Here is an 18,738-nt window from a genome sequence, read left to right on the forward strand (position 1 = left end):
CCTGAGTATGGAGGACAATACAGTTGACCTGTTTGAATGTATAGACTACTTGTTTGGACTGAATATCACCAAAGGGGCCCATATACACCGTTATCGAGGTCAGCATACCTCACCTCATTGTGTTTTGAATGTATGGTCACTGACCTGAAACGTTAACTCTGCTTCTCTCTCCACAGATGCTGCCAGACCTGCTGAGTTTTTCCAGCACTTTCTGTGTTTATTTTAAGTAAGGAGGCATTGCTGGTTCTGGGGAATGAGGTTTGGTTTGGTTTAGTTTAGTTTAGAGATACAGCACTGAAACAGGCCTTTCGGCCCACCGCGTCTGTGCCGACCATCAACCACCCATTTATACTAATCAGCCATGATCTTATTGAATGGTGAAGCTGGCTTGAGTGGCCAAATGGCCTACTCCTACTTCTTATGTTTTTATATCAGTTGGATAATACAAGTGAGAACCAGTCTGAATATAGAAAGTTCAGAAGGTACGTGAAAAAAGAAATGGGAGAAGCAAAGAGAGGGTATCAGAAGAGACTGGCAGCTAATATAAAAGGGAATCCAAAAGTCTTCTAATATAAAATAAAAAGAAGAAATGCTGGAACCACTCAGCAGGTCTGGCAGCATCTGTGGAAAGAGAAGCAGACTTAATGTTTCGGGTCAGTGACCCTTCTTCGGAATTGTATGCATATAGATAGTAAAGGGTGGTAAAAGGAGGAGTGGGGCTGATTAGGCACCTGAAAGGGAATTTAAGTTCAGCCATGAACTTATTAAATGCAGAGCAGGCTTGAAGGGCCGAAAGGCCGACTTCTGCTCCCAATTCGTATGTTCATATGTTGTGCATAGAGGCAGGGCATGGCTGAGGGACTGAATGAGTACTTTGCATCTGTCTTTACCAAGGAAAAAGAGGATGCCCAAGTCATAGTGAAAGATGTGGTAGTTGAGTCACTGGATGGGCTAAAATTTGGTAAAGGAGAGATATTGGATAGGCAGCTGTACTTAAAGTTGATAAGTCACCAGGATTGAATGAGATGCATCTGAGCATACTGAAGGAAGGAAGGGTGAAAATTTGAAGGCACTGGCCATAACCTTCCAATTGTCCTTAGATACAGGAGTGGTACCAGAAGACTACAAAATTGCAAATGTTACATCATTGTTAAAAAAAAAAGTGTAAGGATAAACCCAGCAACTACAGGCCAGTCAGTTTAACCTCAGGTGGGAAAACTTTTAAAAACAATAATTCAGGAGAAAATTAAGTTACTTGTCAAATGTGGATTAATTAGGAAAGCCATCATGGATTTGTTAAAGGCAAATCGTGTTCAACTAACCCAATTGAGTTTTTGATGAAGGATCAGAGAGTATTGCTAAGAGTAATGTAGTTGATGTGGTGAACATGGATATCCAAAACGCTTTTGATAAAGTGCCACATAACTGCTTGACAACAACTAAAACCAGTGGAATAGAAGGCAGCATGGATACGAAGTTGGGCTGAGTGACAGGAAACAGTCATGGTGAAGATTGCTTTTCAGATTGTAGGATGGTATATAGTGGGGTACCCCAGGAGTCAGTGTTAGGACCACTGATTTTCTTGGTCTATATTAATGGCCTAGACTTGGGTGTGCAGAGCACAATTTCGAAATTTTCAGATGGCATAAATCTTGGAAGTATTGTGAACTGTGAGGAGGATAGTGATAAACTTCAAGAGGTCATAGATACGCTGGTGGACTGGGCAGACAGGTGGCAGATGAAATTTAATGCAGTGAAGAGCGAAGTCATTCATTTTGGTAGGAACAACAAGGAGAAGCAGTACAAATTCAGGAGCGAAGAGACCTTGGGGTATATGTGCACAAATCATTGAAGGTTACAGGACAGGTTCAGAAAGCGGTTAATAAAGCATATATGATCCTGGGATTTATAAATAGAGGCAAAGAGTTCAAAAGCAAGGAAAATATAATAAACCTGATTTGGTCTCAACTGGAGTATTGTATCCACTTCTGGATACAGTTTTGGAAGGATCAGAAGACTTTCAAGAGGGTGCAGAAAAGATTTACAAGAATGCATCCAGAGTTGAGGAACTTCAGCTACATGGATAGATTGGTGGAGCTGGGCTTTTTCTTCTTAACGAAGGGAAGATTCAGAGGAGATTTGATAGAGGTGTTCAAAATCATGAAACGTCTGGAGAGAGTAGAGAGGGAGAAACTACTCCCATTGGCAGAATGATAAGAACCAGACAACTTTGATTTAAGTGAATGGCAAAAGAATTGTTACCTTTATTTTATATTGCCTCTCCACACTTTTCGCACCAAAATGCATCATGATGCACTTCTCTGTATTAGAGTCATCTGCACAGATCTGTCCATTCCACCAGCTTGCCTCTGTCCTCTTGAATTCCATCACTATCCTCCTCATACATCACAATATCATCAGCAAGTTTTGAAATTTTACCCTGTGCAGCCAAGTATAAGTCATTAATATGTAACAGCAAGAAAAACAGTTGTACCGCCCCCTGGGGAACATCACAGTATACCTATTCCCAGTCTGATAAGCCACCGTTCACCACTATTCTCTGTTTCCTGTCACTTGGCCTTACTGTTAAAAGCGGCATCCAGCAGGGTACAGGCCACCGGCTCATCGCTCTACAGGTTCAGCTGGCTCTTGAGGCGGTTTCAGCAGTGAATCACGGCACCCTGGTGAGCCAGGCCACGGCTCCTCCTTTGGTGACCTCTGCTTCTCCCCGTGACAACCCGTGGAACCAGAACTGGAACAAAACGTACTAAACCCCTTCAATAAACCCGACCCCTCCACCTCAGCAATAAATCCCCATCACAATCAGCAGTAAATTCCCTCAATAAACCCCCACCTCAGCAATAAAACCCTCCCCTAAATAACGAACACCCTGATAAATACCCACCTCAGCACTTAACCCCTTAAAAAAGCTCAGCCTCAGCAACCAAACCCTTCAGCAAATCTCCACGACGTAGAGCTCTGATGGACGCCCGCACGACCTAGCTGAAAACCCATGAGCACAGCGATGACTCCAGAGCCTCGGCACACAGTTAACGCATCCCGCGGGCGATCTGCCTGGCCCAGTTGACAAGGGTGCAGGGCGGAATAATCTGACAAGAAATCTGGAGTGAAGTACCATTAGTTGGTGGATAATCCTTCAAAGCAAGCACCTTCCGGCAACTCCTTCAATTGACTGGGACCCAGGTTTTCGCCTTTTCTATGGATATTAGCCTCCGACTTCGAGAGAGTGGTTCAGATTCCAGGCACATCTGCACCTCTTAAAACCATGCCTAGGCTATACAATAAACCAATGGAACGGTCACTTCATCCTCACTCTCACCAATGAGGAAACAACCACCAGAGGGAGCAGTTTACTGGTTATTCGTTCAGCTCAAATGGTGTCGAGCAAGGGTGCTAATGGCTGCCTCTCACCGTGAGCTAGATCATGCTGTCCTATTGTTCAGTCACTGCCTGCCTCAAGCTGGGCAACCCTCAGCCAGTAAGGTACTGACCCGCTAGCATCTGCCTTTCTCTCTGGGTACGGGAGGATAAGGAACAAGTGGAAGGAAAGTGAGTATCCAACAAACAAAAAGAAGTTTTCTGCTTCGAAGCTGGAAAGTCACTACTATGTGCCCTGGGATGAACAATGACCCACATTCTACAGTGAGTGTATGCAAGATGATGCTAATTGACCATGAGCTATGCAAACTTGATGTCAACATTGTTGCTGTTCAGGAGACCAGATTAGTCAATACACACGTTATGTGTGAGGCTAACTACACCTTATATTGGCATGGCAAGAGCGCAGAAGACCACTGTGAACATTGTGTAGGCTTTTCAGTCAGCAATAGATTGAAGTCAATTGAGCCACCAGTAGCAATTTCTGAATTCCTCATCTCTCTGTGTCTTATCATCTGATGGAGGCCTTGTCAAAATTATCTAAACTTATGCACCAACCTTGGATACCAATGTCTTAAACAAAGATCAATTTTATAACTTTCTATATGATGTTCTGCAGCTCATTTCAAATGGAAGAAGTTATTCGTCCTAGGTGATTTCAACACGTGTTGGATTGAACAGAGATTCATAGCCTACATGCCTTGCTCATCGTGAAGCAGACAAGATCAATGATGATGGACAATGGCTTCTTGACCTTTGTCTCTACAATGAACCACCATCACTTTCTTTCAGGGCAAACATCGCCACAAGGTATCATGGCATCATCAAAGATCTAGCCCTGGGCACAAGATTGACCTGATCATTACAGAAGACATGATGCACCCAGCATTCTCCATACCCACACCTACAGCAGTGTGATTTGACACTGACCACTCTCTTATCAGCAGCAGGGTGAAGGTGCATGAAAGTTTCACAGCTCCAAACACAACGGCATACCACTCAACAACATCATGGGTACAAGAAATGATGCCAAATACCAGCAGTTCACATTGTCGCTCGAGCAATTGCTACCTGCGAAAGGCTCACCAGGAAATGCCGATATTGATATTGATGAAACTTGGAATTTGTTGAGTTCAATCATCTATGGCACAGTAGCAGCAACATTTGGTAAATGTGATACTTGTAGCAAAGACTAGTTTGAGACCTACTCAGCAGAGATGATATCTGTCTTTAAAGTTAAAAGCAAGGCATTCCTGATACACAACATAAACCCAACAGCAAGAACATTCTGGATGACTGGAAGGTAGTCAAGGCAATCGTGGAAGAGACAGGGAGATACTGCGCAAATAAACACAAAATCAACCTATGTCAAGAAATCCAAACTGCCTGTGACAATAGAAATCTATGTGCCATGTATGCTGGGGTCAAGAATGTACTTGGTCCTACCATTACCAAATTTGTCCCTCTGAAATCATCAGATGGTGAAGCACTCACCGATAGAAGCAAACAGATGATCCACTGGGTTGAACAGTACTTTGAGCTGTACAGCCATGGGACAGACATCTCCCAGTCTACAGTTGATGTTCTTTTTCAACTTCCTGTTATAGAATACCCTCATCATTCGAACATGCAAAGGCTATTGTTTCACTAGCAAGCAGAAAGGCACTCAGCATGGATGGAGTTCCAGCCAAGCTGCTCAAGTCCAGGGAGCCCTAGATGTCAAGGGATATAGAGGATTGGATAAGGAAGAAAAAGGAGGCTTATGGCAGATTCAGAAGGCTGAAAACAGTGGAGGCCCTAGAGGAGTACAGAAAGTGCACGGGTACTTTAAAAAGTAATTAGGAGAGTGAAGAGGAGGCATGAAAAAACATTGGTGGGCAAGTTAAAGGAAAATCCAAAGGCATTTTATAAGTATGTTCAGAGCAAGAGGATAACCACGGAAAGAGTAGGGCCCATTAGGGACCAAAGTGGCAATGTGTGTGTGGAGCCAGAGGATCTAGGTGAGGTTTTAAATGATTACTTTTCATTTGTGTTCACTATGGAGAAGGACGATGAAGGTGCAGAGATCAGGAAGGGGCATTGTGATATACTTGAGAAAATTAGCATTGAAAGGGAGGAAGTATTAGCGGTTTTAGTGGGCTGATAAAGTGGATAAATCCCCAAGCCCAGATGTGATGTACCCCAGGTTGTTATGTGAGGCAAGGGATGAAATAGCAGGGGCTCTGACACAAATTTTCAAATCCTCTCTGGGCACAGGAGAGGTGCTAGAGTACTGCAGGACAGCGAATGTGGTACCATTGTTCATGAAGGATAGCGGGGATAAACCAGGTAATTACAGGTCAGTGAGTCTAACATCGGTGGTAGGGAAACTATTGGAAAAAAATCTGAGGGACAGGATTAATCTCCACTTGGAGAGGCAGGGATTAATCAAGGATAGTCAGCATGGCTTTGTCAGGGAAGATCATGTCTCACAAATTTGATTGAATTTTTCGAGAAGATGACGAGGTGTGTGGATAAGGGTAAAGCAGTTGATGTAGTCTACATTGACTTCAGTATGGCTTTTGATAAAGCCCCACATGGGAGATTGGTCAAGAAGGTAAGAGCCCATGGATCCAGGGCAATTTGGGAAATTAGATCCAAAGTTGGCTTAGTGGCAGGAGGCAGAGGGTGATGGTCGAGTGATGTTTTTGTGATTGGAAGCCTGTGATCGGTGCTGGGACCCTCGTTGTTTGTAGTGTACATTAATGATTTAGACGTGAATATCGGAGATATGATCAGTAAGTTCGCAGATGACACGAAAATTGGTGGTGCCATAGATAGTGCAGAGGAAAGCCTTAGATTACAGGACGATGTAGATGGGCTGGTAAGATGGGCAGAGCAGTGGGAAATGGAAGTTAATCCTGAGAAGTGTGAGGTGATGCATTTTGGGAGGACCAACAAGGCAAGGGAATATACAATGGTTGGTAGGACCCTAGGAAGTACAGAGGGTCAGAGGGACCTTGGTGTACTTGTCCATAGATCACTGAAGGCAGCAGCACAGGTCGATAAGATGGTTAGGAAGGCTTTTGGGATACTTGCCTTTAGAGGCAGAGAATATAAGAGCAGGGAGATTATAATGGAGTTAGTTAGGCCACAACTGGAGTATTGTGTACAGTTCTGGTTGCCAAACTATAGGAAGGATGCGATTGCACTGGAGAGGGTTCAGAGGAGATTCACCAGGATGTTGCCTGGGCTGGAGCAATTTCAGCTCTGAAGAGAAACTGGATAGGCTAGGGTTGTTTTCCTTAGAGCAGAGAAGGCTGAGGGGGGACCTGATTGAGATATACAAAATTATGAGGGGGGTAGATAGGAAGAAGCTTTTTCCCTGAGCGGAGGTGTCAATAAGCAAGGGGCATAGATTTAAGGTAAGGGGCAGGAGGTTTAGAGGGGATTTAAGGAAATATTTCTTCACCCAGAGGTGATTGGAATCTGGAGCACACTGCCTGAAGGGATGGTAGAGTCATGAACCCTCACAACATTTAAGAAATATTTATATGAGCACTTGAAATGCCATAGCATACAAGGCTACGGGCAAAGTGCCGGAAAATGGGATTAGAATAGAAAGTGCTTGATGGCCAGCATGGACATGATGGGCCGAAGGGCCTGTTTCTTTGTTGTATAACTCTATAACTAAGCATGGGATGCCCCAACTACGTCCATACCTTCATGACTTCCTTCTTCAATGCTGGAGGGCAGGATCCATTCCACAGGACATATGTGATGGAAACATCATCACATTATACAAGAACAAAGGTGACAGAGGGGACTGCAACAACTACAGGGGCATCTCACTCCTCAGCATTACTGGGTCACGTGAAAAGACTCCATCAACATGCAGATCGAGTGTAGCATGAAGGACAGTGCAGGTTCCATGCTGGCACATTTACAGTGGACATGATCTCCATATGCCAGCCACAAGAGAAATATAGGGAACAGTATATACCTATTTACCTTGCTTTTAAAGATCTCACGAAAGAATTTGACACTGTCAGCAGAGCAGAACTCTCCTGAATTTGGAGAAGCTTGGCTGTCTATCAAAGCTCCTTCATCTCATGCATTCCTTTCATTACAACTTGCACAGTACTGTAGTTTGACCGCTCCACTTCTGATAGTTTCAGGGTGAAGCCTGAAGGTGGCTGGCTGGTGACAGGCTAGGGGTCCCATGAGGCCTCCTATACTTACTTACCCTTCCCCCCACCGGAGCCGCAGGAATGAGCGGGCCACAGCTGTGGTCGCAGGCCATTCTGGGAGGGGGTTTCTCCTCCAACAATCAGACCACAGACTTCCACAGGGGCCGGAAGTACACATCCATACGTGCCGGGGTTTCAGCCCCACTCATGACACTCAGGTGCAGGGTGTCCAGGCCCCCGATCTGCTGTCTGCCCTCTGATACCTCATCCTAAAGGTTGTACTATGTTTTTACACCTCACCCAGCACCACTATTCCCTGTATTGTTGTTTTAATAGTTTTGTTTGACTCTGGAGCAGATGTAGTCAGAGGCCTAACAGATGTAAATCCTTTATTAGTTAATTTTAATGTTTGTGCAATTGATATTTCTTGAAAGGCTATGGTTCTCACATCAACATCTTGTATTTATATAGCACCTTTAACAGAGTAAAATGTCCGGAGCCCTTCACAGGAGCATTATCAAACAAAATTTGACACCAAGCAACATAAGGGATATTAGGACAGACGGTCAAAAGCTTGGTCAAAGAGGTAGGTTTTAAGGAGCATCTCATGGGAGGAAAGAGGTGGAGAGGTTTGGGGAGGGAATTCCAGAGCTCACTGATCCTCCGAACAGATGGAACATTTTCTTCCTAACTCCCTGTCAAAATGTTTCATAAGTGTGAACACCTTTGTTAAATTTCCTGTTAACCTTCTTTGCTCCAAGGGAACAATCCCAGCTTCTTCAACCTCTCCACATAACTGAAGTCCTTCATCCTTGGTACCATTCTGGTAAATCTCTTCTCTACTCTCTCGAGGGCACTGACACCCGCTCTAAATTGTGGTCCCAGAATTGGCCACAGTACTCCAGCTGAGGTCTAACTAGAGTTTTATTAAACGTTTAGCGTAACTTTGCTATTGTACTCTCAGCCAATTTCAATCAAGCCAAGGACCCCTTGTGCTTTTTCAACAGCCTTATCAACTTGTCCTGCCACCTTCAAAGATATGTGTACCTACACCAGAAGTCTTTCTGTTCCTGCACCCTCCTGAATATTGCAACATTTAATTTATATTTCCTCTCTCATTCTTCATTCCAAAATGCACTATTGGCTGTGAAACGCTTTGGGATGTTTTGAGGGTGTGAAAGGTGCTAAGTGAAGACAAGAACTTTCTTTTTCTTTTACTGTCTATTTAAATTTATAGATTTAAATATTAAATTAGGATTAATATTCAAAGCTAACTGTTTTACTGTAGAAATAACTTCAGTGAATTAAAAGGAAAGATCACAGATAGCAGTTCTTCAAGATATAGCTCAATCGGCTCCAGATCTCTCAGGAAATCTTACCAACTCCACGTACTGTCTACAGGGGATTTCTCCCAGTGTATTGGGACCAACATTCGTGTTTCAAGCAACACCACAAACAACTTGATTAATGACTCAGTTGCTCATTGCTGTTTGTGAGATCCTGCTGTTCATAAACTGGTTACTGAGAAACAACAGGGATAACAATTCAAAAAGGATGAACTTGTCTCAGAGATATTAAAAAAGTTGTGACACACTGTGTGTTTAATACAAAGCTGATTTATTTGACATTTATCCAGAGTATTAGCATCTATAACTAGTTGGAGTTTATTAACATGAGAAGAAACAGACCCCAACTGACAGAAGAAACATGTTTCAAGTTACATTTGCGCTGCACAAGTGCCAGACAATGACGATATCCAACGAGAGAGAATCCAACCATCTCCCCTTGACAATCAATGGCACTAACATCGCTGAATACCCACAATCAACATCCTGGGGGTTACCATTGACCAAAAACTGAACTGGACCAGCCATATAAAGACTGTGGCTCCAAGAGCAGGTCAGAGGCTGGGAATTCTGCGGCAAGTAACTCACCTCCTCAATCCCCAAAGCATGTCCATCATCTACAAGACACAAGTCAGCAGTGAGATGGAATACTCTCCATTTGCCTGGATAAGTGCAGCTCCAACAACACTCAAGAAGCGCGACACCATCCAGGACAAAGCAACCTTGATCAGCAACCCATCTATCATATTCAACATTCACTTCTTCTACCACCAATGCACAGTGGATGCAGTGTGTACCATTTATAAGATGCACGGCAGCAACTCACCCAGATTCCTTTGACAGCACCTTCCAAACCTACAACCTTGATCACGTAGAAGGACAAGGGCAGCGGTTGCATGGTAACACCAGCACCTGCAAAATCCTCTCTGGGTCACACACCATTCTGACTTGGAACTACATCACTGATCATTCACCGTCGCTGGGTCGCTGGGATTGGCAATAAATGCTGGCATGGCCAGCGATACCCACATCCCGTGAATGAATAAAAAAAGTTTCAGTCCTAGATGTGAATAACAGCAGAATGTAACTCCTGCAGTCACTTATGCATTCGCTGGTGTGTCTGCAGGGTGGATGAACGAGTGAATCCCTTCCCACATATGGAGCAGGTGAATGGCTTCTCCCCAGTGTGTACTCGCTGGTGCCTCAGCAGATTGCATGAACGAGCAAATCTATTCCCACACACAGAGCACGTGAAAGGCCTCTCCCCAGTGTGAAGTCGCTGGTGTGTCAACAGAAGGGATGAAGAAATGAATCCTTTCCCACACATTGAGCAGATGAATGGCCTCTCCCCAGTGTGAACTCGCTGGTGTGTCAGCAGGGTAGATAAATGAGTGAATCCCTTTCCACATGTCGGGCAGGTGAATGGCCTCTCCCCGGTGTGAATGCGCATATGACTTTCCAGTTCAAATGGGTAATTGAATCCTTTCCCACAGTCCCCACATTTACACGGTTTCTCCCCAGTGTGATTGCGCTTATGTTTCGACAGTCCAGATGATCGGCTGAAGCCTCGTCCACACACAGAACACATGTATGGTTTCTCCCCGCTTTGAACGGTGCTTTTTCCTTCCATATCCAAAGGGCGATGATATTTAGGTTTTGTTGAATTGTGTTACTCTGTCATATCTTGACGTGATGATTGGTTTGAGCTTTATGTTTGTACATCCTTCCTTCTCATACCCTGTAAAATTAATTTAAAACATGAAAGAGGGAATGCGAAAGAGAATCCACAAAAACACAAAGGCAGTTTGTGAAATTCAACTTAATGAATCTAGTAATTTGTGAGTGCAGCAAGAGAAAAAAAATCAGCAGATTGTTATAAAAACCCAATTGTCCTTCAGGAAAGGGAAGGCTTTATACATCTACAGGTTTACCAAAACTTAAAAAAAACTCCCAAATGCAAACTGCACCACGTAGAAGTAGTGCAGCTGGTACATACAAACACTATCACTTCCAAGATCCCCTCCAAGACACGCATCATCCTGAGTTGGACATATATCGCCATTCCTTCATTGCCCCGGGTGAAAATCCTGTAACTCCTTACCTAACAGCATTGTGGGAATACTTTCACCACACAGGCTACAGTGGTTGAAGAAGGCCCACCGCACCTTCCCAAGGGGCAACTGAGGATTGGCAATATATGCTGGTGTTGCCAGCAATGCCCACATTCCAAGAATGAATTTTTAAAAATCTGGATATGTAAAATGGATTAAAGGCTTGTACAGAAATACTTGTTGCTAAAATACTCTTTTACATTTTACAGACAGTGTCAGTTTAACAATCTAATCTCCCCGAGAATCCACCTCCCTTGAGGGTCCCACATTGGAAATTATTGGGCTCAACTGGACTCGGGGTTAAACCCAGCAACTTCTCCTCCATCTCTGCTCCAGCTAAAACTGATGCAACAAAAAAAGCCCTACCATGAGGCCAGAGACTGACTTCCGGGTTCAGTGCCCACCTTCATTCAAATCAGCTTTTAATTGGCCGGTCTGTCCTTCTGGACTCTGTTTTGTGGGCAACGTCTGCAACTAAACAATACCAAAATACTGCGGAGGCTGGAAATCTGAAATAAAAAGAAAATGCTGAAAACTCACAGGCCTGAAACGTTAACTATTTTCCTTCCCGCAGATGTTGCCTGATCTGTTGAATATTTCCACATTTTCTGTTTAAGTTTCAGATTTCCCGCATTTGCAGTATTTTGCTGTTGGATTAGAGGTGCAATAAACACTTGCCGTACAGCAGCTAATTCATGGCGGCTTCAATGCCCATAATGCTCGGCGGCGTAGACACCGCTCGATTCACCGATCAGATTTCACCGTGCCCTGACTGCGCATGTTCGCCAGACCCCGGCGCGGAGCATTCTGGGGGGCCTCGAACCTGTGCTTCGTTGCCTGTTGGACCCGGTGGAAACGGGAGAAAAAACTGCGAAGCGGCGGGTATGATGGGGGAAGACACTGTACCAGCGGATTAATGTTGTCCCCTTCCCGAGGCCCTGGTCGCACTTCTGTCGGACCCGAGCTATGATTCGGGCCCTGACAGCAGCTGAGACTGCGTGTTGCAGTGGTTGCACTCGGCCCCACTAACCTTCTGGAGCCGCTGTCGCGCATGATACGCGCGTCGATTTATGGTTCCGTCGGGGTGGGTGGTTGGGGCGTACCGCGCCTGCGCGTTGCGTCCTTGTGATGGCGATAGGCCGTATTCCGCAGCGCAGAGCATTCCGGGCAGTGGCATATGCCATTGTCAGACAACAGAGAAATCTGCCATTCGGCCCATCGGTCGGCTATCCAATTAAACCATGTTCCTTCCCCATAGCTTGCAGTTTTTTTAAAACCTTTCTGGTATTCATAAGATTCTATTTTGAAAGTTGAAAGACTGCTTGGTGTCAATTTCAGTCCCATTTACGCTCTAATGTGGGAGTCACTGCCAAGGTCAGCATTTGTTGCCTATCCAAAATTGCTCTTGACAGCTGAATGGCTTGCTAGGCTATTTTAGAGGGTAGTTAAGAGTCAACCGCATTGCTGTGGGTTTGGGGCGGAGGGGATGTCTGGAGTCACATGTAGGCCAGATCAGGTAAGAATCAAAGAATTGTTATAGCACAGAAGGAGGCCATTGGGCCTGTCATTTCTGTGCTGACTCTCCGAAAGAGCAGTTTACCTAGTACCACTCCCTACTGTTCTCCCCGGTGCCCTGCACATTCTTCCTTTTCAGATAACAATCCAATTCCCTCTTGAATGCCTGGATTGACTCTGCCTCCACCACAGTCTCAGGCAGTACATTCCAGATCCTAACCACTTGATGCATGAAAACTTTTTTGTCATGTCGCTATTGCTTCGTTTGATTTGAATCCCACTATCAAATCTCCTCTCAGCCTTCTCTACTCCAAGTCCCGACTTTTCCAATCTATCCATTGTATCCATGTAACTGAAGTTTTTCATCCCTGGAACCATTCTCGTGACCCTTTTCTGCACTTTCTCCAATGCCTTTATAGCTTTCCTAAACTGTGGTGCCCAAAACTGGACACAATACTCCAGTTAAGGCCAAACCAGTGTTCTATACAGGTTTAATATAACTTCCTTGCTTTTGTACACTATGCCCCTATTAATGAAGCCTAGGCTGCTGTATGCTCTATTAACCGCACTCTCAACTTGTTCTTCCACCTTCAATGATCTATGCACATATGCACCAGGTTCCACTGCCCCTTTTAGAATTGCACCCTTTTCTTTTAGATTGTCTCTACATGTTCCTCCTACCAAAATGAAACACTTCACACTTCTCTGGATTAAATTTCATCTGCCACTTGTCCGCCCATTCCACCAACCTGTCTATATCTTTTTGAAGTTCTACACTGTACTCCTCACAGTTCACAATATTTCCAAGTTTTGTGTCATCTGAAAATTGTGAAATTCTGCCCTGTACACCAAAGTCTAGGTCATTAATATATATCAGGAACAGCAAAGGTCCTAACACCAGCCCTTGGGGATCTCCATTGCATATTTTCCTCCAGTCCAAAAAAACATCCATTAACCACTACTGTCTGTTTCCTGTCACTCAGCCAATTTTATATCCATGTTGCTATTGTCTTTTATCCTATGAGCTATAACTTAACTCAAATCTGTTGTATGGCACTTTATCAAATGCTTTTTGGCAGTCCATGTGCTGCACATCAATAGTATTGCCCTGATCAACCTTCTCCATTGCCTTATCAAAAAACTCTAGCAAGTTAGTTAAACACGATTTTCCCTTTACAAATCCATGCTGGCTTTCCGTAATTAACCCACATTTGCCCAAGTGTTATTAATTTTATCCCAAATTATCATTTCTAGAAGTTTCCTCACCACTGACTGGCCGACATTTGCTGGGTGTATCTTTACACCCTTTTTGAACAAGGGTGTAACATTTGCAATTCTCCAATCCTCTGGAACCACCCCTGAATGTAAGGAGGACTGGAAAATTATGGTCAGTCCCTCTGCAATTTCCACTCTCACTTCCCTCCCTATCCTTGGATGCATCTCATATGGTCCTGGAGCATTATCAACTTGAAGTATAGTTAGAAAACCCAATGCCTCCTCCTCTGTTTTAAACCCTTCAAGTGTCTGTATCGCCTCTTCTTTCACCGTGACTTGTGCAGCATCTTCTTCCTTGGTAAAGACAGATGCAAAGTATTGATTTAATACCTCAGCCATGCTCCCTGCCTCTGTATGTAAAACCCCTTTTAGTTACTAATCAGCCCCACTCATCCTTTCACCACCATTTTACTGTGAATATTCCCCAGGAGACTTTTGGATTCCCCTTTATCTTTGCAGCCAGTCTCTTCATACTCTCTCTTTGCTTCTCTTATTTGCTTTCTCCTTTTGCCTCTGGACCTTCTATGTTCCGCCTGGTTCTCGGTTGTGTTATCCACCTGACATCTGTCATAAGCAGCCTTTTTCTTCTTCATCTTACTCTTTATCTCTTTTGTTATTCTGGGAGCTCTGGATTTGCTTGCCCTACTTTCTCCTTTGCGGGAACATACCTTGACTGTGCCCGAAATATCTCTTCTTTAAAGGCAGCCATTGTTTAGTTACTGTTTTGCCTGTCAACCTTTGATTCAAATTTATCTGGGTCAGAACCATTCTTACCCCATTGAAGTTGACTTTCCTCCCATTCCATTATTCTTACTCTGGATTGTTCCTTATCCTTTTCCACAGTGGACCTAAACCATATGTTACAATGACCACTGTCCCCTAAATGTTTCCATACTGACACTTGATCCACCTCGTTCCCAAGAATCAGGTCTAGCAGTGCCTCCTTTGTCATTGGACTGGAAAAACACTGCTGTAGAAAATTCTCCTGAATACACTCTAGGAACTCTTGCCCCTCTCTGCCCTTTACACTACTACTATCCCAGTCTATATTCAGGTAATTAAAGTCTCCTATTTTAACCACTCTATACTTCTTGCACCTCTCTTTAATTTCCTTGCAAATTTGTTCCTCAATATCTTTACCATTAGCTGGTGTCCTATAAGGATGCATCCAGCAATGTAATTGCATCTTTTTTTTTTGTTCCTCAGCTCCGGCCAAATAGATTCTGTCCTTGACACCTCTGCGACATCCTCCCTCACTGGCCCACTCTTTTAAACTCCCCAGCTCTGGCTCTGCTTCCTCACAGATCCCCTCTTTTAAGCTTCACCGCTCATCAGATTTCCTTCTCTAAAGGGTATAAGTAAACCGTATTGTTTTTTCTGACAATCATTTCCTGGCACCATTACCGAGATTATTTTTCAATTCCAGATTTTTATGAATTCATTGAATGTAAAGTCCACCAGCTGGGATTTGAACCTGTGTCCCCAGGGGATTGGCCTGAGCCTCTGGATTATTAGTTCAGTGACATTACCACTATGCCACCACCTCCACTTTGACTGCAAATATTTTACTATGTTAAGGTGCTATGTAAATGCCAGTTATTGGTACCTCCCAAGAAGTTAAGATACAGGTCAGTATTGATCTAATAGACTGGTGCAACAGTCTGGAAGGGCTGAATGACCTCCTCCTGTTCCTATGTTCAAACTTACGGTGCTGATATTTGTAATGCAGGGTATGAGAAGTGCAGGATTTGCAGACAGGATTAAATTTTGGCCTGTCCTTTTCCTTCGACTCAGTCACACTGGGCAGTGCCTTTACCCACAGTCTTTTAGAGGATGATCCAGTGACCTGCTGGAAAGTGCACGTGTGACGCATCAGGTGAGGACAGTGGTATGGGTGTCCTTTTTTCCCTCACTGTCAAGAGCCACACAGGTAGATTGGGCATGTGTGTCTCGTGTTGGAAAGAAACTGTTGAGTGCAGTACTGAGCCGAGCCAGAGTCAGCACCTTCAGGGGAGGAGAGGCAGGGGAACCAGTGAGAGTAGAACTAATCCCAGTCAGAGTCAGCACCTTCAGGGGAGGAGAGAGAGGGAGACAGTGAGAGTAGAACTGAACCAAGCCAGTGTCAGCACCTTCAGGGGAGTGAAAAAAGTTGACCAAAAGAAAATATGTTGGAGATGGTGCGATAGGTTTGGATTTCAGCACAGGGAGGGTGGAGACTGTGTGAGACAGAGATTTGCAGCTTACGGGAAACAAGAAAGGAAAGAATGTTCCATAGAAACTAGAATTGTCTATTCTGAATTTCTATCCTTCAGTGACTGTGATGACTTTTGTAAACTCCTTTTACAGGATATTGGAAGGGGAGCATTTTCAGACAGGAAAATCAAACCAAACATCATGTCACGATCTACAGAATCATTTGGTTAATCAGGATCTGAATATCATCAGCCTTTGAATGTGGAAGGAGAAATGTTTGTCTGTCCTGTCTGTGGGAAAATATTTTAAACATTACTGTGACTAGAACAGCACCGATACACCCACACCCCCACCCCCCGCCGCCCGAGTGAGAGTGTTCCAATGCACTGACTGTGGAAAGATATTTAGCCAGTCAGCTTTAGCTTAAAAAACTATCACACCATTGACAGCAGGGTAAAACCATACACGTGTTGTGTGTGTGCATGAGGCCTCAACTGATCGTCCAACCTGGAGAGACATAAGGGCACCCACAACATGGAGAAACCGTGGAAATGTGGGGACTGTGGGAAGAGATTCAATTACCCATCCAAGCTGGAAATTCATCGACACAGCCACACTGGGGAGTGGCCATTCACCTGCTCCATGTGTGGCAAAGGATTCAATTACCCATCTGAGCTGAAAAATCATCGGCGTAGCCACACTGGCGAGAGGCCGTTCGCCTGCTCCGTGTGTGGGAAAGGATTCACTCAGTCCTCTGTCCTTCAGACACATCAGCGAGTTCACACTGATGAGAGACCATTCAGCTGCACTCACTGTGGGAAGGGCTTCAGGCAGTCACCCCACCTGATCGCACACCAACGAGTTCACACCGGAGAGAGGCCGTTCACCTGCTCTCTGTGTGGGAAGGGGTTCTCTCACTTGTCCCACCTGCTGACACATCAGCGTGTTCACACTGGAGAGCGACCATTCACCTGTTCTGTGTGTGGGAAGAGATTCACACGTTCATCCGAGCTTCTGACACACCAGCGAGTTCACACTGGGGAGAAGCCATTTATCTGCTCCGTGTGTGAGAAGGGATTTAATCGATCTTCTAACTTGCTGAGACACCAGCGAGTTCACATGAAACTGAAGGGAGTTGAATCTTCTGTTATTGCTGCTGTTAATCACATCCAGGACTGATCCATGTTCATTCAAACAGTGTTTGTTTCTGCTGATGTTCATAACTGGGCTGCAGTTTAATATTCTGGATGTATGACTGATTTTTGTTCTTAGGGCTTCATTAACCCTTTCAGAACTGCTGTCTGTGATTTTTGCCCTTAAGTCAGGGAGTCTCATCAGAAATTAGTTTGCAATAGAAATAGGAACTTTTATTTCAATCCTGAATTGATCTTTGGTACAAAATCTACAATTCGATGTGTGAAAGGATTCACTGGTTAACATATCCAATGAGAAAGTGCTGATTAGTCCTTGCTAACAATTCTTACTCATTTGCACATTACAGTGACTGTGGGGTTGGTTTAAATCCGACGAGAGGAGATTAGTGTCAGTGACTGTGGTGTTGGTTTATATCAGACAGGCAGAGATTGGTGTCAATGACTGTGGGGTTGCTTAAACTAGTCAAAGTTGAACCAGAGGTTTAATGTAGATATATACTGTATATCCTGTTCCTCTGTGTATAAAGAGCAGTACCACAAGTCCAGTAAGTCAGAGATCAGCCAGCATGATGACACTGTTGTGAAAGATGATGATGTCTGTACTCAAAGATGTAATAGAAAAACTTGGATTTCCAAAGGCCTTTGATAAAGTACCGCATAGTTATTCATGACTAAGGTCAGAACATGTGGAGTCAGGGAACAGGCAACAGAATGGACAGCAAGCTGCCTACAAACCAGAAAACATAGAGTAGAAATTAAAGGTATTTACTTAGACTGGTGAAGGGGGAGAGTAGTGTTCCTCAGAGATCGGTGCTGGAACCACTGTAATTCACCATTTACATAAATGATTTGGATTTTGGAATCCGAAATACAATATTAAAATTTTAAGGTGATACCACATTGGGGGTGTAGTTAATACTGTGAAAGACTGGGACAGCATTCTCGTGGAAATATTCAGTTATGTTAAGTAAATAGCAACATCATGTTGAATTGGCTTTGACTGATCTCATCACTATATAGTATGTGAAAAATTAAAATCCCAATTTCAGATTTGTCAGATTTAAACTCAATTTTTTCCAGGTCCAATCTTTCACTTTACAAAATGTGCTGGCTGTAGGCAAGATATTCGAACTGTTGTCTAATACAATACAAACACAGTGAGCCATAGACAGATGGGAAAGTGCAGCTTCGCAGTGAATCCTTTCAAGCTTCACTGAAAACTGACAGACTGGCAATCCATAGTTAATGAATGGAGTCGGGATCTTTATAAATTAAGAAGGCGATGCATGAAAATGAGGAACAGTTGATGAACAGAGTGGAGCATCATCTCCCTTTGATTTCTATTTCTGACACCAGGCAACAGAAAGAGGGAATTACAAAAGATGACATAAACAGACTCCAGGTGTAAGAAATCACACTTCAGTCCAGCACATTTGCCAGCTCTTTCCACAAACCTCAGTACAGTCAACCTTTCAGTAGCTGGGGCACGGATTAAAATAACTAGAGTTTAACAGATCTGGTAGAACTTTTGTATGTATATCCAAAATTGAAACTAACTATCCATTACTGCTCATCG

The 18,738-nt window shown here is 44.0% G+C and overlaps 2 long non-coding RNA genes across 2 annotated transcripts; one reads left to right on the plus strand and one right to left on the minus strand.

Moving 5' to 3' along the window:
- Positions 1 to 9,168: 9,168 nt before the first annotated feature.
- Positions 9,169 to 12,092, minus strand: LOC137346267 (uncharacterized). The gene is made up of 2 exons (XR_010968691.1): positions 11,566 to 12,092; positions 9,169 to 10,652 (listed from the first exon to the last, which is right to left on the minus strand). It is a non-coding gene; the product is annotated as an uncharacterized lncRNA (long non-coding RNA).
- On the plus strand, positions 11,824 to 18,212 carry LOC137346268 (uncharacterized). Its single transcript, XR_010968692.1, has 2 exons — positions 11,824 to 11,907; positions 16,162 to 18,212. It is a non-coding gene; the product is annotated as an uncharacterized lncRNA (long non-coding RNA).
- The last annotated feature ends 526 nt before the right edge of the window (positions 18,213 to 18,738 follow it).

This window comes from Heterodontus francisci, chromosome 29 (genome assembly GCF_036365525.1).
Source record: "Heterodontus francisci isolate sHetFra1 chromosome 29, sHetFra1.hap1, whole genome shotgun sequence".
NCBI lineage: Eukaryota > Metazoa > Chordata > Chondrichthyes > Heterodontiformes > Heterodontidae > Heterodontus > Heterodontus francisci.